Raw genomic sequence first — 24,213 nt, 5'->3', positions numbered from 1 at the left:
CCATCAAGACTTGGATGTAGTTTGAAAGCTTAACGTAAAAGGGCTGTGGGTCCAAAGCGTCTGAGCGAGAGAGGCTTTGCTTTCTTTCTAAGTCGTTCAGAACCCATATATTGCAGCATACTCCACAAGGACCGTGTTTGGAAAACAGATGCCGCCTGATAAAGTATGCTGTATTATGAAGCTCTGATTAATGCTGTAATGTTAAGCTTGCACTTGTAATGACGACAACAAAAAGTCCCATTGCCACTGAGGTAATTCCAAGGGACACAGACCTCACAGTGACACTTTGTCTACAGTCAACACATTGTGCACATCTGTAAAATTAGGGAGAGGTTGAAAGGCTGTAGAAGGAAATGTCAGTTGTTTTGTTAGGCATAGGCAGGGATGGGATGCCCATTGACGCATGCCCAAGAGAGCCAAGCAGGAGAGAACAAAGGCCTAGGTTTCCCGCTGGTGGGCACAGTGGGTGCTAATCCTGGATTGGCCCACCTGGGCCAGCTGTATTCAATCCAGCCAATGGGGTCGATCTGGGGTCGTCCACCATGCTGCCCCCTGCCATCCTTAAAAAGGCAGGAGCCAGGGAGAGAGAGAGAGAGAAAACGAGAGGAACTGGGGAGAGAACTTGAGAAAGAATTTGAGACAGGTCTTTTTGGAGGAAAACTTGGGAGAGAGATCTTTGCATGATGCCGAGCAGTCTCTGCCAGGCTGCATGGTCAAAAAGAATCCTATGGGTGCCGTGTAAAACCTGAAGCTTCTTGTAACTCTCATTAAATTCACTTGGATCATGAGCCAGGTTTCGGCATGAATTATTTCTCTTGCGGAGCCAAGGACCGAGGTGTAACACTAGCCTGGAGAGAGATATCTTACAGTTTTCTGTCTCAGAATCCCAGGATCAAGGTGCCTGAACCACTAACACACACTTAGAAATCGAACATAATCCCAGAATCCAAGCTCCCCAGCTCGCACGGTCTCCCTTTAGCCTACGGGAGAACGCTGGCTGCCTCTCCTCTCTCTCTTTCCTCGGGTTAGCTCAGAACTAGAGAATGGGAAGTAGAAAGATTTCACCCCCTAAACCCTAACACTATTTACCTTAGATTATAAAGACCCTTGAACCGTGTTTCTTTCAGAGAGCTAAGTACATAAAAAATGTTGAGGAGGAAAGCTGTATTCTTCATTGGTGCTACATCGCACCCTGACTGACTCATCTCTTCCCCTAGACCCCTCTGTAAATGGGCTTTGGGTCTCCACTCTGCACTTCCCCCTTCATTCACTATGGTATTTTTTTTTGGATGATGCCTTATACCTGATCCCTTTGACACCTCGTGATCACACAGGATCCTGGATGCTTCCTCCCCCTCAACTACCATGATCCGAATTCTACCTTGCAAGACTGGATAGGGCAGAGGTTGTACACTGGTGCATATAGGAACTGGAGGCACAGGGAATCCAGGGTGGACGATACCTTCAGGACCAGGGGTGTGAGGGGCAATACTGGGAGAGTAGAGGGTGAGTGGGTTGGAAAGGGGGAACCAATTACAAGGATCTACATTTGACCTCCTACCTGGGGAATGGACAACAGAGAAGGGGGCGAAGGGAGACGCCGGATAGGGCAAGATATGACAAAATAATAATCTAAAATTACCAAGGGCTCATGAGGGAAGGGGGAGCGGGTAGGGAGGGAAAAATTAAAAAAAAAAAAAAAAGAGGACCTGATGCAAAGGGCTTAAGTGGAGAGCAAATACTTTGAAAATGATTAGGGCAAAGAATGTACAGATGTGCTTTATACAATTGACGTATGTATATGTATGGATTGTGATAAGAGTTGTATGAGCCCCTAATAAAATGTTTGAAAAAAATGTTGGGGAGATAATTGTACAACTTTTCTTAATGTGATTGAATTATGGAATTGTACCATATATGAATTATATGCCAATCAAACTTTTAAAAAGAAATAAAAAGTCCAAGGGGGAAAAATGTCAGGGAGAGGAGGGTGACAACAAGAAGGAATGACTTCCCACTCTGACTAGGCTGTTTGCTAGCCCACAGGCATGTCCATCATTTTCCCAACCCACATTGTCTCATGTGTGAGATCCATGAAATGGGTTAAATGGAGAGGCCTCAATTAGCTGGAAACTTAAGAAGAATGATACAGTCTTCTCCAAATGATTATAGTGGGTATGGGCCAAGCAAGATTTTTTTCTCTATCTCAATAAAGACTACTATCCAGTAAACACAAATGAAATGAACAAAACACTATTCACTAACTTAAAGGTTGGTCATTCAAAACCACCCAGCGGTGCCATGAAAGAAAGGCCTGGCAGTCCAATGCCATCAAGATTATTGCCAAGGAAACCCTTTGAAGCTTAGCTCTATTCAGTAATACACACTGGCCTTCATGAGTTTGAGTCTCCATGACAATGGGCTTCATGGTTGCTTTCTACACTCTTAAGAAATGGACCTTCCAGTATTTTACATTGTACTTCCTTCCATTTTTTGAGAAATTTAAAGTTAACCCCAAAATGCACTTGAATTAAATGTATCATATTGGCTTATCCTCATCAACTTGAAAAAAATATGCATTTGTGTTTATACTATGGGGAGAATTAAAGTTGCTCAGAAAACACTTTTTCCTCTAGCAGGAGAAAAACTTGAGAAACAGTCACCGTCTTGTTTAAAAACACTACATTTCACTACTATACTAATGCAATAAGGGAACAAGGTCGGTGGGTGGTGGGAGGAGAGGAAGTAATTATACTTCAAATATAAGGCGAAAAGTACTTGCCAAAAATTGCAATGGAAGTTACTATACCGAGGGTAACTTTTCAATTATTTACTTCTTCTGAATGTTCAATACTATCTATGCCAGGGCTCCTCAAACTACGGCCCGCGGGCCACATGCGGCCTGCCGAGGACATTTATCCAGTCGACTGGGTGTTCTTGCTGCTGCTGCCCGTCCTACTTCAAAATAAGATATGTGCCATATGCATAGGAATTTGTTCATAATTTTTTTAAAACTATAGTCTGGCCCTCCAATGGTCTGAGGGACAGTGAACTGGCTCCCCTGTTTAAAAAGTTTGAGGACCCCTGATCAATTCCTATATGATAATAACTATAAAATTACATATTGCAATATTTGTTACATAGCAATATAATTTTCATGTAATGGGTATATAATACTGGTTGACCCTATTTCAGAATTGTACCAAGAGATACTATTGTGAAACTGAGATCTAACAAGAAATCAGGAACCTGCAGAGTCCCCAAAAGTCTTGCCAAAACTAAAGCATAGGTTCTGTCAGCCAGAACACCCCAAACAATTCTATATGCCCAACTGTATTGCTATCTGGTTTCCCTAAAATTTAAATTTCAAAAATCAGTACATTGAAGATTTTTAAAATACTGAAAATATTCTTTCCTATGCCAATGATCTGATTGTCTCTTGATTTTTAATGTGTTGTTTTTTTTAAGACAAAGGATCAAATATAATGCAGCTGTCACTTTCCTCATGCAATTATCTGTAAATTAGTAGTTTTTCATTAAATGCTGTGTGCAAGTCTATGACTGGAAATAACTGGTGGAAGGAAAAAATAAGATGTTGTGTGGTGGTGTTAGCAGCATGCCTCAAAGGCGGTTCCCTAGCCAACAGATATGATTTAATAACCTGCAATAGAATGTAAACCAATTGTGTAACGCTTGTTAAGACAGCTACATTACTTTATCCGCAAAGTATTAAGTTATCTATTAGGCAGCCAACTAGAACTAAATCACCGTTGCCAGGCATAAGTGTTAGTGGTCACATTCATGTGATTCACACAAAAGAAGACAGTGATGTTAAGGTGTTGGGATGAAACAGGAGGAACCAAAAATCAAGATACACTCAGACCAGAAAGAGGTCAAGTTCCAGGAAGGCAAGCTGGGACTATAGAAATAGACAGCTATCTGGGGTCAAGTAGTAAAATGTTGAGTGCCAAACAAGACACAAGAGAATGAAAAGGTTAGAAAAAGGCGCGAAGTCTAGAAATGGGTCTCCACAGTCCAGCAATCCAGAGGGAAGCACCAGCATATTGGGCAAACTGAGATGCTTTCTACCCTGATATCAAATGTCCTCTCTGCCCTGTTCCATGTTCCCCAATAGGAGAGTGGGTGTCCCTGAGCCGAATAGGGCTTACTGTAGCCTTGAAGTGGTCAGAAAAACACAGGTGAATTTCCTAAGAGATCCTCATAAAACAATACTTCTTATCAACCATAACTATGGCCGAGGAAGAGGGGGGACCATTATAAAGCAAAGCTGTCATCCTCAAGGATATAAAAAAATCTAGGTCAAGTGACAGAATGTACCCTGACACCAGTGAAAGGCATCAAGTGACCAAGCGCCTGGTGTTGGTGCTGTGGGTCACACATTCCCTTCTCTGTCCGAGGCACCCTTGCCACACAGCGGGCTTAGGGCAGGGCTGCTGACTGAAAGGGCCGTGGTTCCTCCTCGGGAGAACGAAGATGTGCTGTCTTAGTATCCTCTACTTGATCTCTAGGTTCCACTCTCTGTTGCAATGACTACACAGCCCTCGCCGACAAAAGCCATGATTAAAGGGTTTATTAAGGAAGCGAATCGGCTGTACTGCCAGTCAGACAGACTTTGGACAGAGCTGTTTATCAGGACATGTTCAAGTTTCAAATCTGCTGAAGTCAATGAGTTCACCCTACAGGGTGAGCAAAATGAGCTCTCTAATTAGGTGCCCAGACACCCTTCACTCTGCAAGCCGGCCTCCTGCGCAAAAAGACTCAGCTTTGTTTGCTCCCTGGGTTAGTAAGAGCGTCACTCTGCCCAGGCTCTGACTCCTTGTTCTGTGCTGACTCTCTGATACGATAGCTGTCTTCTGGACCCAGGGGGTCGCTGCGCAGGATCTTCTTGGGTCCAGAGGATGTGCTCCACTCCTGGCTCTTGTGCATAATGAGATCCCAACTCCTGCTTCTCGGAATGCTCATTTTATACACAGCTGGATGACACCCCAGGGAAACCTGTTGCTACTGCTAACAGGCGAATCCTGTCAGTATCTTCCCCCACTTTCTTACCAGATCCATACAGGTAAAGGTCATTCTGGCAGGAGTTAGAGATTGGATAGAAGAGCCATATTTAAAAACTTACAGCCCCTGCAGAAGCAACCTGCTTCCACAAAGATGTACAGGCTCAGAAATTCATTGTGGGGAGTTCCATTCTTTCTTATCAAGAACTCAATTCCAACTCAACGCCACCAAATCGATGCCAACACATAGTGACCAGACAGGACAGAAGAATTGCCTGTGTGGGTTTCCAAGGCTATCAATCTTTGTGGCAGTAAAAAATCTCGTCTTTCTGCTCCGGGGAAGCTGTTGATTTCAAACTACTGACCTAGAAGCCCAGTGTGTGACCCACTACTACACCAGTGCTCATATCCCATCGGGTAACGGCAAGTCACTCTGTCACATGCTGCCTTCACAGATTGCACTGTCCATGGCACCCTCGCCTCACTATGCCCAAGGACGTCCTTGTTTACAATCACTTCGAATGTCTTTACCAGGGCCTGAGCATGGACGCTCCGGGCCCTGCCATCTTTCCATCATGAACCCAGGACTACAAGCCTTTTTTTCTGGGTTGTTGTTTTTTTTTTTTTTTTCAAAACTAGGCCCTCAGTACCCATTGTTCCACTTCTCGTCCTCTCTCTTCCCCAAGCGCTTTTGGCAGCCGACCAGACAATCGAGGGGCCTCGCTAGGAGCAAAGTGTGTAACACCCAGGGAAGCCAAGAAGAAGTAGGTTTACAGTTCCACTCTTTTATTGTAAAATTACTTATTATATTACTTCCCTTTGCATGTTTTACTTGTTTTGATAAAAAGCACTTTCCTCCAGCAAGGAAGCAGATAAAGCCTCAGTGTGCAGCCCAGCATCCTCCACTGTGCGCATTTATTCTTCGAATGATAAGGCTGAGAGAGCGAAGCACAACAGGGGAGTTGGCAAGCTTTCCCTTTCTCTCTTTGGGTTTAAAAGTATGTCAGTTAGAGTGTATTATTCGAGTGATGAATTATTTTTTTCAGAAATGTCTTGGGATCACATTGTATGCGTGTAATGCTGATATCATTAGTAAGTGGCCTAACCTGTTATTAAATGATCTGCTCTACAATACTTCAGATTTTCCAGTAAAAGGAGACGTTTATGTGATTGATCGTTAGTGAAAAGACATCTGTGACTGACCCCAGGGTGAGCCACACCATGGCTGCCCTTCTCTCTGACACACTCATCTGTGCCCCACTGGCCCCCACCATCAACCGCACTCCTGAAAACACACCTGAGATGGAGCGAGCTCCTAGCAATAAAAAGGAGAGAGACTGTAAGAGACCTCTGTGAGTGAACCATCCAAAGAGACATCATGAAAAACTCCCATATCTTTTAATTCTACTTTTTCATGAATTTTTGAAGTCCCCTTGTATGCATTAGTGTATACATGAAAACAATACTCTCAAGAAAACACAGGAAAATGTTCTGTTCAGCTTCTCTTAAGCATTCCAGCCATATGGGTGGTCCTGGCACAATATGATAAACCTAAACAATGACTGAATTGTACCTGTACAAAATGTTGAATTGGCAAATGCTCCTTCCTCCCCACCCCAAATCTTCTTTCAATTAGATAAAACTCCATTGGACTCAGCTGAAAAGTGTTGATGCTGTATACTTAGTAGGTTTTTCCATATGGCTAAATAACCAACACTTATTGCGTGTGATTGCTCTATATTTTCAGAATAAATCTTGGAAACCTATTAGGAAAACAAAAGACAAAAATGGGACTTGTTCAAGGAGGGACAATAGTGCCATTATAAATTCCCAGGATCGTGAGTTGAACACATTCTGATCCCCAAAATAGCTCAAGTAGGTAAGCCCCAGGTCACCAAGTACTCATAAGTAAAGAAAAGGAATTAGAAATCATAGTCTAGTCATTTATCTGGAGCCCTGGTGGCATACTGGGTAAAGAGTTGGGCTGCTTATCACAAAGTCAGCAGTTCAAAACCATAGGCTGTTTAGTGGAAGAAAGATGAGGCTTTCTACTCCCATGAAGAGTTAGTCACAGAAAGCCAGAGGGGCAGTTCTATCCTATCAGCTCATATAAAAACTGACTCAGTGGCAGTAAGTTTTATTTAAGCTACACATTTATTCACTTAAATTCTTTTTTTTTGCCTCGAATTTGTTTGCTAATTATTCTACTACTAACATGATCAGAGGAACAGAAACAAAAACGAGGTCTATGCCAGTTAAAAGACATTCTTGAATTTACACTGAAAGTAATGCATGATGTCTGGCTGCTAAATTGGGGGCTGTTTATAAGATACTCAACTTAAAATGAGTCTTGGTTTTGATCAAGATAAGCAACCACAAAGCTTGTCATGCAAGGCAACCACTGGTACAACCACACCCTGCCAGCCCCAAGGGAAAACATCACAAAGATCGCAACTACGGATCTCAAACTTTTAAAATACAGACACGCATGGGAGGAGACTATAAAAAGTTCATGGAATTAATTCAGAAAACATAGAATTAAAAGATGATGGAATTTTCCATCCAAATTTTTGAAGTGTCCTTATTTATGTATATGAATTAAACTGTTTATTTACTGATATAAATCCACATAATGGTTGATTGGAAATCAATAAAATTTCAAATAATTTTCATAGAAAAAAGATGTAAATGAGATGTCTTGAAGTATCTTGACACTGGAAGACTAGCTCACCATCTCTCTCTCCAGCACTATTCTGATGATAACTGTAACTTCAGTTTACAATAAAGATAAATCCGCCAAATTCCAACCTTCTGTTTCTGATCTCTCTTCATCAAATGTTTGTTCCGCCACACCTTATCAGGACCTCTCGCTTCCGTTATCAGTCTCTGTACTTGGGCCGTACCTTTACCCACATTGCCTCTATATTTCAACTGCAAGTATTTCATGCCCTAATTTTTACACTCAACTCAGTCTCCAGCAACCTCTAGACTGCGTTCTGACCTCCAATTATTGTGCTGCCACCTGTTCAGCCTGCCTTATCACCTCGTGTCCGCCTTTCAATTCTTACTCAACTGAAATATCACGGGAAACTCCTTGTGCTTGCTCCTTGCAGATTACTTGGAGTCCCTTGGACAAACCACGTACTTGGTTAAACCACCTGTCCACACCTGCTTGGACTCTGCGGTGATGCAGGTGGATGTGTCTGCAGAGAAGCTCATAACCACACTGACGAGCTTCACCTTAATCCACACTCACTCTCCCGGGAGCCCTACCATAACTCGCCAATCCCACTAGACGGTTCTCAACCTGTTAGTCTCAACCCCTTTGAGGGTCGAACAACCCTTTCACGGGTGTCGCCGATTCATAACTGAAGCAAAATGACCGTGATGAAGTAGCAATGAAAATAATGTTATCATTGGGGGTCACCACCCCCTGAGGAACTGTATGAAAGGGTCGTGGCATTAGAGAGCCCCTGTGCTCCACATTGCTGGCTCATCTAGACTCCCACACGCCGTGATGACCATACAAGGCCCGCATCTCCTATTAAATACCTGAAACCGTCTCCACCATCCTCTTATGTTTCTTACCTCAGAAAATAGAAGCAGTCAGATGGTAATCAGGTTCCCATACCATACCCACTTTTAACTTCATCTGTATCGGCATAGCTGCTTTCTCCTCTATTCTATAAAAACATAGTTAAAACTAGTCCGCCCATTGCTACCCTACATCTCAACACCTCTTGAATCCCGAAGGACATTATTTCAGTCTTTCTTCCTTTTCTCTCCTACACAATTTCCATTTTCCGCTGCTTCTTTGTCACCAAGATACAGGCACGTGTTTACTTCTCCTATTTTACAAAACAAAAACTCAGGACCTCACTTGAACCAGCAGTGGCCCCTTTACACTCCCTTCCTACAGAGTAAAGCATCTTGATACACTTGCCTCTACTCTTGGTCCCAAATTGTCTGTTTTGCATCTCTTCTTAGCCATCCCAGCCAGTCCTTTGCCCTCAACTCTCTATTAAAATGTCTGTTGTCATGTGAATGAATAGCTTTATAATCTGAAAAATTTCCTGCAACTGAATAAAAAAAATCACTTCTCTAGATAAAAGAGGATGCACAGGATGAGGGGTAATTTTAATTATTCTCCTGGTGGACCCAAGTAGTAAATGCTAAAGCACGAGTGGGGCAAACGAAGCTCACTACGTGAGGACTCTGTCATCAGTCTGTGCATGTCTTTAGTAGTTCAAGTACAGAAGTCAAGCTATGAGCTGCCATGTTTAGTTTCTAAAAATGGAGGGCAATTTGGTTAATCTTTATGCCTGCTCTTCTCCATAAATGTATGCTAACGAACTGGTTATTGCTTTAGTAACTCTTCAGGATGTATGTTGTATTTCTTCAAATGAACCAATAGGGGACTCATATTTGCAAGGAGGGAGCTGATCAGTCAGATTTCTGGAGAAATGTGTTTCTGTATTTCTTTCTGCCCATCATAACAGAGAGAATTTCTTTCCTTAAGCATCTATTCCCAATCCTATTAACCTCTTTACAAACAAAACAAAACATCAATCTTCTTAAAGAAAACAGCTACACGTTGTGTCTGTGTAATGTAGTCACATCTTTGTTTTTGCTCTGGTTTCTCTGTAAGGACTTATTTTTTACCCTGCAGTCACATGAATCTGGTGCTTTTTTTCTGTCCCAGATTAGAATCTTTTCTTAGAATTTAATCACACTGCCATTCTGTGAAATTATGCATGTTTTCATGTTCAAACACCAAGTAAAAAGTCTTGAATTTATATGATCACATTAATTTAATATCATATTGTCCACAAATTCTTGGTTCTATTTACAATATTTCAGAGTTGCAATACCCAGATGGTTTCAGCATGTGTTATCTCAGAATGTGCCATTGTCAAAATATTATATCAGTAAGAGATCAACATGGACAACAACAGGAATTGCTCTATCTTAAAGAATTAGATTATTTATTGGGAAGAGAGAACAGCTGATGTGAGGCTAACGGGTCAATTATGAAGAGCTAGTAGGAACAAGAACGTCCCAGGGAGGCAGCAGAAGTCCCAGCAAAGATTCCATAGCAAGAACAATCCAGTCAGGACAGCAGTGTGAGCACAGTCTTTGCATAGAAGCCTCAGGAAAGTGCATAGGATGATCAAGCTAAGTCATGGCTGTCCCTGACTGCTCCAAGAACTCAGTGGAAGAATCCACTTCCATTAGATTGCATAGTAGATGGTGTACGTCCTTCCTAGACAGGAGATATCCTAAAAGGAGAGGGATAATTGATTGTGGTACAGATAAGAAAATGACATAGATCAACCTCAGGCCATCTTTAAAGGAATGACACAGAGATCCAATCACACTAAGCAGCCTTACCTGAGCACATGCAGTTAGGCTGAAATTATGTTCAGAAACACGCTGAAAGCAAAAAAAAAAAAAAGGGTAAGAAAAAACAATGGAAGGGTATAATTTAATGGAATCAAAAGGGACTTTGCCTTAATGACTGTTTGGGTTCCTTTCTGTTTTATTAATTAAACATGAGTTTAGGTGAAGGTATGTATCATGTTTAAATACCAACTGGAAAGTTACTTTTTAGTCTTCCAGATAACCACAAGAGTCCATGCTTATATTCAAAACCAAAGGTTGCAGTTCAAACCCATCAGACACTGAGAGAAAAAGCAGAGGCTGCTTATTTTTGGAAAGATTTCAGTCCCAGAAACACTACAAAGGGTCACTCTGAGTTGGAACTCACTTGATGACAGTGGATTCAGTTTGGTTACCAGTGCACTGATGTGCAAAGTACAGCCAATCATGGAAAGCCTGGAAATCCTGGTGCCAAGAGGGTTAATGTGTCCCAAATGTCTATCACAATAAACATGCTCGTATGTACGTCCAAGTTAAAGCTGAAGAAAATTAAGAGGCAAAATACTACTTTAAGTCTATCATACATGATCTTTGAGAACATATCGAGAACATATCTGATGCATTGTGCACTGATGACAGAAGGCATGATGAGAACTTGAAAGGCGAGACTCACTGAGCCATTAATCCCTCTGCCCATCAATTAACCCCACGTGTGTTTATTGGCCAGGTTGGCACAATAAACTAACTACCTCATCCCCTAAGCAGAAGGCCTGACCAAGTCAAGTGTAAATTGGGCATTTGAGATCATTTTTCACAGTTTACTTATTCTCCCCAAACTTTCATCTCTTCATCCTTACATCTGGGACAATGATTAGGCCCTCTGTCGTGGAGCTATTGGAAGAATCAAATGAGATAATGCATCAGGTCTTGCTACCATGCTGACAAGTGCTCAGTATGTTACACAGTCCTTCCCAGGGTCGCGCTCTTGGAATCTATTCTCCACATGGCAACCTGAGTGGTTTTAGATCTCATCACAGATTCACACCACCTGGTGGCTCCTATTATACTCGGGTTACAATCTAAATGCTACAAGATGGATTCGTAGATCCTTTATGAGTTGGTCTTTTTCACCTTATGTCCCTTAATCTCAATATCCACTCATGCCTTCTACATAACAGCCAGATCATTTTCTTTAATCTCTGTGGAACCACACACACTCCCACACATGTGGACGTCATAAATTCAAGGCCTCTCACTTGAGTACCTTTCCCACTCTTCTTTGCCTGGATGACACCCTTAGATCCAAACATGCCAGGCCATGGCCTTGGCTATTAATTCACATAATAGCTGGAAATTCACATAGCATGATATTGTTGTAACCATTATCCTATACTCTCCTCCACTGGCCTGTCGATTCTACAGGGAAGCAAGCACACATATCTTTTCTACCTCTGCAACTCAAGAAGCATACATCTTAGTATCTCATGGTAGATACTTAATAATTTTAAGGGAATGTCAGTAAGTGAATAAATAATTTAAGGCTGCCAAATGGCCTTTCACACAAGAAAGGAGTCTCCTTGTTTATCATTTAGTCTTATAAGTATGTGGTTTGGTTTTTTAAAAAAAAATAATTCTGTTTCTTGTGAACTGTGTTGGTATAAATCAATATCTCAGAGTTCAGTCCTAAGGGATTATGACCATGCCTAAAAGAAAACATGAATCCACAGGGCTGCAGCTATCCCAGGTAGAGGGAAAACCAGTAAATCGGACTGCATGATTTATTCCAAAAACAAATCCCACCATCTATTTTGCAAAGCAGGGCTCTCACACTCATACACCTCCAGGGATCAGATCAACAGGCCACAAGTTCAATGTTCTTCATCAGCACCATAACTCAAATCCATTGATTCTTCTTTGATCTTCCTTATTCAATGCTCAACTTCCGTATTCACATGCCTATGAGGCCATTGGAAATGCCCTGACTTGGGTCAGCCATATCTTAGTCGTCAGAGTAACATCCTTGCTTTTCCACACTTCAAGGAGCTCTTGGGCAGCAGATGTATCCAATGCAATAAGTCCTTTTATCTACTGACCGCTGCTTCTGTGAGCATTTATGGTGGTTTCAAGCAAGATGAAATCCTTCTTTAATCTTTTCCCAACTTTAATCTGTTCTCCATTTATCATGTATCACGGTATTACTTATTGATCTGGTTGTAAGAATTTTTGTTTTCCTTTGTTGTTATTTTCTTTACACTCACAGTAAGTCACAATTCATATGAAAGGTTGCAATCCTGGATCTTTATCAGCAAGTGCCTCAAGTCCTCTGCACATTTAGCAAGCTAGGTTTCATCATTTGCACATGGAAGACTGTTCATAAATGTTCCTCAAAACCTGACAATGCTGCCTTAGGGAAGCACAGAACTCAATTCAAGAGCAGGATGTACTTCTTCAATCCAAGACAATTCTCAGTTTCTTCCCAGCCCCCTAGTTACTGGCCCTTTTGAAGACCTCTGCCCTGCTTAGGCAAGTGTATCAACTCTTGAGCTCTGCCAGCAAGTGACTAGAATCACCCCACTCTGCTAGCAAGCCTCCTGTGCCAAAGGATCCTCCTTATTTGCTCTGGACCAGTAGGTCCTCGGCAGTCATCTGCTGACCTGCAGTTCGTGGATGGCATCTCAAACCATCCTCAGGTCTACCCTCTTGACTCATAGGACACCTTTTTAGGAGATTGCCTTTCTTTTCTGGGTGCAGAACGCTCTTCGTATAAGAATCCTGAGTCCAAAAGATGAAACTTGAATCCAGTATCTCCTTAGTGGTGGGGAGACCTTCGCCAAGCATCTAGAGGATTGTCGCTCCTCTAAGCTTGGAAGGATGGCAAAACTCACTGATCCCACAAGTCACTGAATCCTTGGGGGTTGTTTAATGCAAGCACCAATAGTTGGATAATAAAATGACCTGTCCCTGATCAGTGTGCCAAATAGACTATTCACGGGGAATATTATGGCCAAACCAATCATTCCTTGGCGGAGTTAGACATCCAAAGCCAGAAAGGTCATATATGAGAAACCAGTTGCCCAGCACATGTGGACTACATTAAGTGCAGAAGCTGAGGTGGAAGGGAAAAACAGGACTTATCTAAAGGGAATAGCTCTAGACAATTATTTTTAGATCTTCTGAGAGTTGGTGTAAACCTAGAATTCTAAATTTTAGACATGAAGCCCTACCTTTTAAACTTTATTAAAACAATTGAAACAAACAAACTAATCTATGGGCCATGTCTTGCTCCTGTGAAATAAACCACTTAGAAAGGGGACAGAATTTGAGCCTGTGGAAAGACAATATTAATCTGCCATATCCTGTAGTGTCTTTACCTAGGGTGATTTCTTTGTCCTACTCAGTTAACTATTTCAAAACTTATATTTTTAAGTGTAAGGTAGCCTAAAATTCCCAAACTAATCTTACTGCCATTGACTCAATTCTGACTCATAGAGACCCTAAAGGGTAGGGTATAACTGCCCCCGTGGGTTTCTAGGAGTGTAATTCTTTACAGGAGTAGAAAGTGTTCTCTTTCTTCCTTGGAGCAGCTGATGGTTTTGAACTACTCACCTCACACTTAGCAGCTCAGCATATGATCACTATGTCATGTTAGTCGAACACACGCAATTAACATAAACTTCCCTTACTCTCAAAAGAAGTTAATCTTTATACCATCATTCCTGCTTCCAAATTGACATAAAATTGGAACCATCAAGTCTCAAAGAAGAGGTGAACTGTATTGTCTTCAAGGGGAATCCTTCCACCTCTGCCTCAGACAATTCCCTTTATGAATCATTCTCTCTCTCCCTCTCCCATTCCCTCCAAAGGATCTTTAACCATATCTTTCAGGTCAACTTCAGTGGGAGCTCAATTTGACCTTGCATCCTTCTCTGATTACTGACCCCTTCCTTGTTTCTTTAGAACAAAGCTTGTACTGTTTGGTGACTTCCAGAAAGTCATATTATTTAATGATCTTTGTTTTTTCAGTAAACATTTAGTAGCCCCTATATGCCAGGACCCACGCAAGAGAGTTGTATCCCAAATTCCAGATTGAGTTCAAAGTTCTTTGCTAGTTAATAACCTTGCCATGAGTCATGGATCATCAGCAGAGAAGTCATTAGACACAGAACAAAATCAAAGTCGGGAAACTTAACCCAAATTGTTTTGTTGTCAGGAACCATTTCTTTATGATCGCAGTCAATGTATTCATTGTATAATAGGCCTTAAAGATATTAAAATCAGTTCAGATTAGCTCTCCTATTGATTTTAAGTTTGGCCCAAGAGAAGGAGGCTAAAGGTTCCAGAGAGAAAAGGAACGGTACTTGAATGTTTCAATTCCAGGGCCAAGAAATAGGAGTTAAAGGCAGAGTAAAGGATGTGGACATCGACAGATAGGAAAAGAATGGGGGAAAAAAGAACGTGGACATCTTTGAGGAGTCAAGACTCTGGAATAGTGTCGAAGGGACTGGGTATCAAGCATCAAAGAACAAAAAATCATATCATTGTAAATGAGGGAAAGTGCAGAGTGGAGACCCAAAGCCCATCTGTAGGGAACTGAACATCCCCTTACAGAAGGGTTGTGAGGAAGAGAAGAGCCAGTCAGGGTGCAGGGTAGCAACGATGAAACATACAACTTTCCTCTAGTTCCTAAATGCTTCCTCCCCCCACTATCATGATCCCAGTTCTACTTTACAAATCTGGCTAGACCATTGTACATTGGTACAGACTGGAACTAGAAACAGGGAATCCAGAACAGATGACTCCCTTCAGGAACAGTGGTGAGAGTAGTGATGCCTGGAGGGTGGAGGGAAGGTGAGGTAGAAAGGAGGAACCAATTACAAGGATCAACATATAACCTTCTCCCTGGGGGCGTGGACAGCAGAAAAGTGGGTGAAAGAAAATGCTGGACAGTATAAGATATGAAAAAATAATAATAATTTATAAATTATCAAGGGTTCATGAGGGAGGGAGAAAATGAGCTGATATCAAGGGCTCAAGTAGAAAGCAAATGTTTTGAGAATGATGATGGCAACAAATGTGCTTGACACAATGGATGGATGGATGGGTTGTGATAAGATTTGTATGAGCCTTGAATAAAATGATTTTTAAAAAGACTCTGGAATAAATGATAAAAATAATTCAATGGACTCAGGCAAACATTTTTTAATTACGTAGATGAGAATAGATCATAGTACATCACATAAGTTTTAAAATAGCTAGTATGCCAGAAAATATTAGTTTATGTGTGCATTATTGGTCTGTATCTGTGTGTATGAAGTAGATCACCATATAAAATATATTTCTTACTATGGGTCAGGCTAAAAAAAATAGAATTAGTCTGTTAATCAGGTTCATGAATGAGTAGTCTATATTCGCTGGCTAGGTCTCTTTGCTTCCCAATCTCAATCTCTTGTTTCTACATGTGACTCCTCTGAAACTACCTTTCATACGATCATTAATAGCTAAACGATACACTCCTTAAGAGACATCCATAGTTGGACTCTCTTTGGTGTTGGACGCTGTCCACATCTCCTTGTTGAATTTCACATCACCTACCATGATCTCGCTTCGTAATGGTTCTCCTCTCACTTCCCCAGCATGTCTTTCTAAGCTTTGACCTGTCTCTGCCAGGCATGCTAAATAGACTTTTCACAGGGAACATTATGGCCAAACCAATAATTTCCTGGAAATTATATATCCTTCCCTTCTTGGCCTCCACGTGAGATCCTGGTCTTTCTGCTAAAGAGCACCATGGTCTTAGATATGCCACACTCAATAAGAGAAATCTCATGTCTGTAGGTCATCATCGTCAACACCATTGCTTGAGCTCTAGTGACCTTGCTTAAACTATTGAAATTGCTTCCTGTTTTCCCCTTCCCCTTCTGTCTGTTCTCAGAAGGGGGGCTGAGGGACCCAAGTAATGGAATATCAGATCACCAACTGCCGCTGGTCAGACTACTCACTGCCACACAGCCTCCTTTGTGTCTTCTCACATAGAAGCTGCTTAGTGCGCCCCTCTAGGCTCCACTATTTAAAACTACAACCCTACCATCTGTCCCCTCTAAGAAGCCTGGTCTCCCTTTATTGCCTTGCTTTTCTCCATATCCTTTTTTTAAATGCAATATTATTCAACTGACTTCTTTTGTTTACTCCCTGTTTCCTTTGACTGGGATATACTATCGAACACGGTGGGAAGTTCTCTTTTGTTGACTCTGTAACTACCGTATCTAGATTATGTGATCTAGACTAGAAGACAGTGCTTTTTATTAAGAGAAGTGAGGCCTGCTACCCTCAGGCATGTGCTCTTCTGATGAGGCTAGTAATGCGTTCAGTGTAAGAGAATGAATGGTTGTCTGAAACGGCACCGTCTTCACAACCAGGCCTCTGTTTGTGCTGCGCTGTTGCTCCTACTACATCACTCCACCTCAGTGAGGATCTTTATGATGCTCTTCCTCAGGGAGGAGTCCCTTCTGGAAACACATGCACAGTATGTGAAGCGAAGTCTCCCACCCATGCTTCTATGACACATTCTGCCTGCACTTCCTATAAGATAAATCTCCTTGTTATAGCAGCCTGTGATATAGTCAACATACTTCAAGACCCTGATTCAGACAGGGCAATTCAATTAGTGAATACGCATGGGTTAAACACAGAGCCCTGGGGCCTTAGTGGAAGAATTGCAGGGTTGGCAGTCTGAAACCACCGGCTCCTCCAGGGAGAACGATGAGGCGCTCTACTCCTGGGCAAGGAGCAGGGGCGGCTCTACTCGCTGGTAAAGAGTTGCTGTGAGCCAGTATTGACTCCATGGCAGTGAGTTCAAGTTCAACAGTCTACATTGCTACACCACCGGGTAACGTCTGTGTTGCTAGCCAAGTCTTCCTCTGGCTTGACATTTTATTCTAAAGCAGCATCGCAAGGGCTGCGCTGAAATCCAGTATGGCAGATGTAATGGGGATTACATAAAAATGTACTAAAAGGTAAAACATTGCATGCTCCACTAATTTTACTGAATGCTGGCTTAAACAAAGTTAAACATCTTTCTATAAAGCAAGATTTTTCAGAGACTTTAATATTCTAATTTGCATCATAAAGCAACAGGAGGGGGCTAGAGAATTCAGCACCTTTCAGAATTACCTGATTATAGGGGGAAAATGTTTTAAGGTTACAGCCTAGACCAGAAATTTTGGAAAATCTTGGCTTATTGGGGCGATGGCATCCCTGCACTGTGCAAACAGCTGAGTGCTCAACTATTCATGAAAAGGTGGGAGGTTCAAACCCATCCAGAAGTACCTTGGAAAGCAAGCCTAAGGATCTGCTTCCAAAAGGTCACGACCTTGAAAACTCTATGGAATAGCTCTAATTGCCCCGAGGGATCACTGTGGGCAGAAATAGACTCCATAGCCATTAGAACAACAACAATAACAATTTAGGGAGCATGCTACCGGAGGGTGGTTCAGGCAACTAGTGACAGGTGGAGTGGAGATTACAATCCACATCACTTTAATGACACCTGGTATCAGCCAACAAACAGTCATTGCTCTGGTGACCAGCTTTCAACGCCTGCCTCTTCACAGAATAGCCTAAATTTGGGCACAACCACGTCTAAGGGGAATGAATGGAAAGCGCTCAAAATGGAAAGGGCTGGCTTTTGCCTTCATCAGCTTAGATCATAAGAAAAACTGGGATTAGGGCTGTGGGTACATTTCGTTCCACAGCCTTGTGTGGTAACAAATGAGATAAAACTGATGAATAAACTTGTTGATCCTTGCTATTATGTCCCTGATTCCGTTTGTTGTTGTTTTCTCTTTGATAGCTTGCAAGCTCAGTTGTTATAAGGAAAATCAATAAACTGACTTTCAAGGAAACTTTATACCCAGGGAGAATAAAATGCCTTTTGCTTTAAAGTTACTCTTTCTCTTTTGTTAAGGAAGTAATATCCACTCCACAGCGGAGTTCACTTTCAAGGCAACAGGGCTCCCTCCGAGTGCCTCATGAGGTTTCTCGGCTAGGAGGACACGGTCCCCAAGTGCTTTCAGAGGGGTCTCTTTTGAAGGAGGATGTTCTCTGTGAAAGGAGTTATTCTGAAAAGAGGCAAGACTGAAGAGAGGGGACTAATGGAGCCAAGAAAATAAGCTATTGTCCACATGCCCAGGGTCTCGGAAAGAAATAAGGCAAAGCTACCCAATGGGGCTTCCATGTGACTGTAAATGAAATAGAATTCTACTGGATTAAGCAGTGAGTCTCAACTCCATCTTCTCTTAGAGTTCTGCCCTTGGTCAAAGATGTTTGGCTTGGCATGCCAATATTTAAAGGTGCCAGCCTTTTCCAGGTGTCAACCAAATGTGTGAATTGCAAATCGGAGCAAAGTTATCCAACAAAACTTACTGAGAGGATGGAAATGGTTTCTAATTCTGCACCATTCAATATTAGTCAGGTTTCAGTGGCTCTTAAATCCATCCCTACTCATGGTGACCCCCTGTGCATCAGAGTAGAGTGTACTCCACAGACTATTCAATGACAGATTATTTGGGGAGTGGGGGGCTGTCATCTGAGGCACGTCTAGATGCACTCTTCAGCTAACAAGCAAGGATGCTAACCGCGTACACTTCCCAGGGACTCCATGTTACACTAACCAAGTGTAACCATCAACTCACCAGCACAACTCACTGCTGTACAGTGGATGCCGACTCAGAGCACAGAGAACTGTCCCCATGGACTATGGAGGCTGCTACTCCTTAAGAGAGCAGAAAGCCTCCTTGTTCTCCCTGGAGTAACTAGCAGTTTCAAACTGCTGAATTCACACTTAGCAGTGGCTGCATGTAACAGCTGCATGATTCACAGAGCACTGGAAATCCTGAAATGTGCTCGTGTAGCTGAGAAACCAAATATTTCAATTTAATTTCATTTAAATTCGCTCAAGTTTAAGTAATCTCAGGTAGCTACATGGCTGCTATATCGGACACCTTCACTCTAGAGACTGGGACTAGAATTAGTCAGGTCATGGGTCCCAGGCCTTCTGTGGGACACAGAGCAGCACAAATATCCCCAATGCCATTTCCATGTACAGCAAAGCGACATCACAAACCCATCTAGGAAAAAAAAAATAAAGGTTTTTCAAATTGTCCATCTCGACCTGGTCCATCAGAGCAAGTTTAAATAAGTCACGGACCACAGTGGGAGGGCATCTTCTTGGTGGGAGGATGGTCTGATGCGTGTTCGACTAAGAAAGTGTCCTGGCAAGGAGCGAAAGGGCAAGAGCTTAATGTCAGAGTTACCAATGACTGCCCTAAAATTTATGGTTTAAAACAATGACTTTTTTCACTCACTAGGATACACAATTTAGGCAAAGTTCAGTGGGCGCAGCTTTCCTTGGCCCCATTTGACATAACCTGGGCTGCCCGGAGGCTAAGGGGCTCAGATCGTATGAAGGCCTGTTCATTCGCAGGGCAGCCAATGATGTTACCTGTTGGCTGAGGCTATCATTTAAACACAAACATATGGCTTCTCCCTGAGGCCTGGGTCTTCTCACGACACACTGAGTGGGTGTCATGCCGAGAGTTCCAGTGGCTGCTGTGTGGCAGTGACCTAATTTTAGACATCCCAGAGCCTCGTTTCTTCTGTATGCTGCTGGATAGAGAAATTACAAGCCTACTCAGGATTAAGAAAACTATGATGGATGATGGCAAAAAAGAGGGCTCTGGTTGTGGGACTGTTGATTTCGGAAAATATAATCTGTCACTATTACCTACAACTAGTTAGGCTTCAGAAGCTAGAACTGCTGGTCAAACTCGTGTAATCACAGAATTTTTAAGCCATCATGATGAAAGTACATACAGTAGAAGATGTCACCTCAGCTATTTCAAAACCTGTACCACTACCTGTTCAATGTAGTGGCATTGATCACATTCTTCATGTTCTGCCACCTTTACTGTGATTCTTTCCTAAATCTTCCTGTAACCATTAACTTAAAGTCAATGCACTTACCCCTACAAAGCAAAAACAAAAATATAGCTTTCCCTCCTCCTGTCCACGTCTCAGTCACTGCTAATACATTTTGGTCTGCATACATTTACTTGGGAGAAAGGCAGACCTTTCGATTCTCATAATGAGTTACAGTCCTGGAAACCCACAGGGACAGTTCTACCACGTCCCATAGGGTGGTTATGAGTCCACTTTGACTCAATAGCAGTGAGTTTGGTTTGATATAAATTTTTACTTATGTCCTATAAGTGAAATCATACAATATTTACACTGACTTACTTCACTTTACTCAGCATGATGCTATCCATGGATCAACCCAGTCATGGCATCCATCAGGATTTCATTTCTCTTGTGTTTGAAAACTATTTCATTTGTGTATATCTGTGTGTGTGTGTGTGTGTGTGTACATACTATGTTTGCTTTATTCATTCATCTGCTGATGGATATGTTGGTCATTGCTACTTTTTGGTTCTTGTGCAAGGGCTGCAATGAACACTTTGCTAATTACATGATCTGGTGTCAATTTGGGACTTGAGAGGATTAAGAGTGAAGGGGTGGAGTCTGGTCTGTCAATTGGATTATAGCCAAGAGGCCTCTGTGTGGGCATGACCTATTCCTGAGAATTCTGGGAAATCTGTATTCCTTCTTGGAGGTGGGAGACACTTCTCTCTCTTGGCTCACTTCCTGAGAGACATCCCTGAGGACAAGACACATGACACTATGCTGATAGACCCCATGCCCTGGGAACTGGAGAAGCCACGTGGAGACCCCTGCCAGGGCTGAGATGCTTACAAAGCCACTGGATCGAAAGACTTTGTACCCACTGTCCTGTGATCATCCTGCATTCAGCGTCATTGCTTGTGTTTCATGAGTCTTAAGAGGACTTTATAGACTAGTATCAGACATATGGGCTAATATCGGACTTAAGGGCTTGGACTGGACTGGGTTGGAATGCTTTCATAATGTACAATCACCCTTTATATAAAACTCTCTCTTATACGCATATGAGTCTTCCTGGATTTATTTCTCTGGTCTACCCGGACTACCACAAATGTGGTGTAGAGATTCCTGGTTGCCCGCTAACCTTCCCTTTTTCTAGGTGTATACCCAGACTTGCGATTTCTGGATCATTGTATGTTCAATTTTGTAACCATAAAGCTTTTCCACAGTGCTTTCCACTTTACCTTGTTATGACCAACTGATGAGACTCCAGTTTCTCTGACCTTCCGAATACCTGTTGTTCCTTGTTGTGTTTTTAATCACTGTCGTCATTGCACTGGCTAGTTGAGTATCCTTTCATACATTTGCTTGTTGGCTACTTGGTTATCTTGTCAGCGAGATACTTAAGTCCTTTCTATACCTTTCAAAAATTGGGTTATTTTTGTTTTTAAATAGAATTGTATACATAATTTGGAATATTAGACTCTGTTTGTCTACATGGTTTATGGATATATGGTTTTCCAATTTTTCGTCCCAGTATTTAAGTTATAGTTTCACCTTTTAAATAAAGCCCTTTGATGGGGGGGAAATAAAAGTATCTAAAGTTTATGAGGTCTCATTATTTTGTCTTTTACCACTTGTATTTTTATTTAGGCATATATGAACATCCATTGATATAACTAGGGCCCGACGTGTGTTTGTTTGTTCTTTCCCAACAGTTTGATTGGCACATCGTTCAATCACATCAAGGGGAGTTGTTCAAACACCACCTTATCTATCTTAGAGCTTGCCCGACCCTCCATAGTCACACTGCCTTGTTTGTAGAAATTAGGTTAGAATTCAACACCTTATCATCTGATCTACTTTTGGACCATCTTAAAGTTATTGTAGTGTTTAACATTCTCTGCTCTCTTTTCAATTGAGGGTTTTCTCAATTATATATTTTTATGGTTGTTAACTTTTTGGTTCTTTCTTTTTGTGTGTTTCCAGTATATGTAATCCAGGATGGATGAATCTACAGAGATAGTACTTGGATTCATGGTTTCTGGAGGACCCAGCAGGGGAGATTGGGAGGAAATGGGGAGCTGATAACAAGTAGCTCAAGAAAGAAGAAAATTCTCTAAAATAGATTGTTGTGATAATTGTACAATGACACTTCATAAAGCTTGAACCATTGACTCGTATGATAGGTGGATTTTGTCCCAATAAAAGTGTATCAAACAGAAGAAACTACAGCTGGGCTGGCTGTTTAATGAAAAGCCATCCATCTACTCTGTGTCTGGACAACAGTGAGACTTGGAACTATTATATTATCTTTTCCATGTTTCTTCTTTCAGTGTCTATCTACACAAGATATGCAGGATAAGCAATCCCAAGTAGAGGGCGCCAGCACCCATGGTTCAGGGGGTGCACACTGCAGGGGAGGAGGTGGGGGAAGGGAAGCCATGAGCCAACAAAGACAGCAGGGGAATAGCACAGGTTCTAAAATTAACAGTGAGGAAGATGTAGCATTCTTGGTAGTTTTCGATCAATTGAAATGTATCCAAGAGAAATTACTAAGAGGTGAATGATGGGTAAATATGACGGGGCAGGAGGAAAGAAGAAGGTAAAAATTATATAAAAGTATACACATAGATATGTACATATATGCATATACAAAGATAGGTATATTTGTGTGTACGTATATATATTTACATATATGTATATAGGTACATACTCACAAATATACCTATCTGTATATTTATATATATACATATATAAAGGAAGGAAGCAGATGAACTTTGGGCCTCTACTTAAATTGTACCTCAGTACAAGAATTTTTATTCCAATAATGTGGCAATTATGATAATCACTTTCCCAACATGATTGCCTAAGACAAAATAGTGTCCAGTTATTAAAGGATATAATATCTGGGGTCTTAAAGGCTTGAAGTTAAACAAGTGGCCATCTAGCAGGGAAACAACAAAGTCTTCATGGAAGAAGCACACCAGCCTGTGCATTCATGAGGTGTCGATGGGAATAGTTGTCAAAGGTCAAAAATAAGCAATCAAATTGACATGAAGGCACCTGGACAATGTGGAGACTCAAACCCCTCTCTAAGATAATTAGATAGTCTATATATATAACGGAAGGGCCACGTGAAAGGGATGACATATGCAGGGTGTGGTATAGCACTGATGAAACACATAATTATCCCCTAGTTCTTTAATATTTCCCACCTTACTATTATGGTCTTTCTTTTACCTCACTAACCTTGTTAGACCTGAATATGTTCATTTGGATAACTAAGATCATTCAATGCATGGAAGCTAAGATAGGTCACCTTCAGAAACAATAATGGGAGTAATGATTCCCTGAGGGTACATGCATTAGTCTGAGTAGAGTAGAGAAACAAATCCACAGAAACTCACATGTATATAAAAGAGAGTTTTATATAAAAGGTAAGTGTACATTAAGAAAGCACCCCAACCCAGTGCTTTCCAAGCCCATAAGTCTAACATTAGCCCATATGTCTGACACCAATCTACAAAGTCTTCATCAAACTCACAAAACACATGCAATGACTCCGACTGCAGGAGGAAAGCCGAGTCAGTGAATGTGTAAGCATCTCAGCGCTGGCAGGGTCTCCACACAGCTGCTCCAGCACCCAGGGCTGCATCGGAGCAGGTCCATGTGGCTTCTCCTTGGGGATGTCTAGCAGGAAGTGAGCCCTGCCAGCTGAGGCAGCCACACACTGCTCTGACCATCAGAGATCAAGAGACCGGAGAACTAGAAGGGCGAGGCTCACTGAGCCATTTATCTCTCTGCCCTTTAATTAAACTGCCCTTCAATGAATCCCACATGTGTTTACCAGCCT

General features: G+C 41.8%; 1 protein-coding gene across 2 annotated transcripts in view; it reads right to left on the bottom strand.

The window, feature by feature from the left end:
* INPP4B (inositol polyphosphate-4-phosphatase type II B) overlaps nucleotides 1–24,213 on the bottom strand; it is a 975,417-nt gene that overhangs the window by 762,019 nt on the left and 189,185 nt on the right. Inside the window, exon 3 of one of the 2 annotated variants that reach the window (XM_075543753.1) lies at nucleotides 10,413–10,454. The exons of the other annotated variant lie outside the window; for it this stretch is intronic. The gene's annotated coding sequence lies outside the window, so the exon portion shown is untranslated. The remainder of the gene's footprint in view (nucleotides 1–10,412; nucleotides 10,455–24,213) is intronic. 2 annotated transcript variants of the gene reach the window in all.

The sequence above is a fragment of the Tenrec ecaudatus genome, chromosome 3 (assembly GCF_050624435.1).
Source record: "Tenrec ecaudatus isolate mTenEca1 chromosome 3, mTenEca1.hap1, whole genome shotgun sequence".
In the NCBI taxonomy this organism is placed as follows: Eukaryota; Metazoa; Chordata; class Mammalia; order Afrosoricida; family Tenrecidae; genus Tenrec; species Tenrec ecaudatus.
The sequence above is the reverse complement of the archived record's forward strand: the minus strand, read 5'-3'. Positions and strand labels throughout refer to the sequence as shown.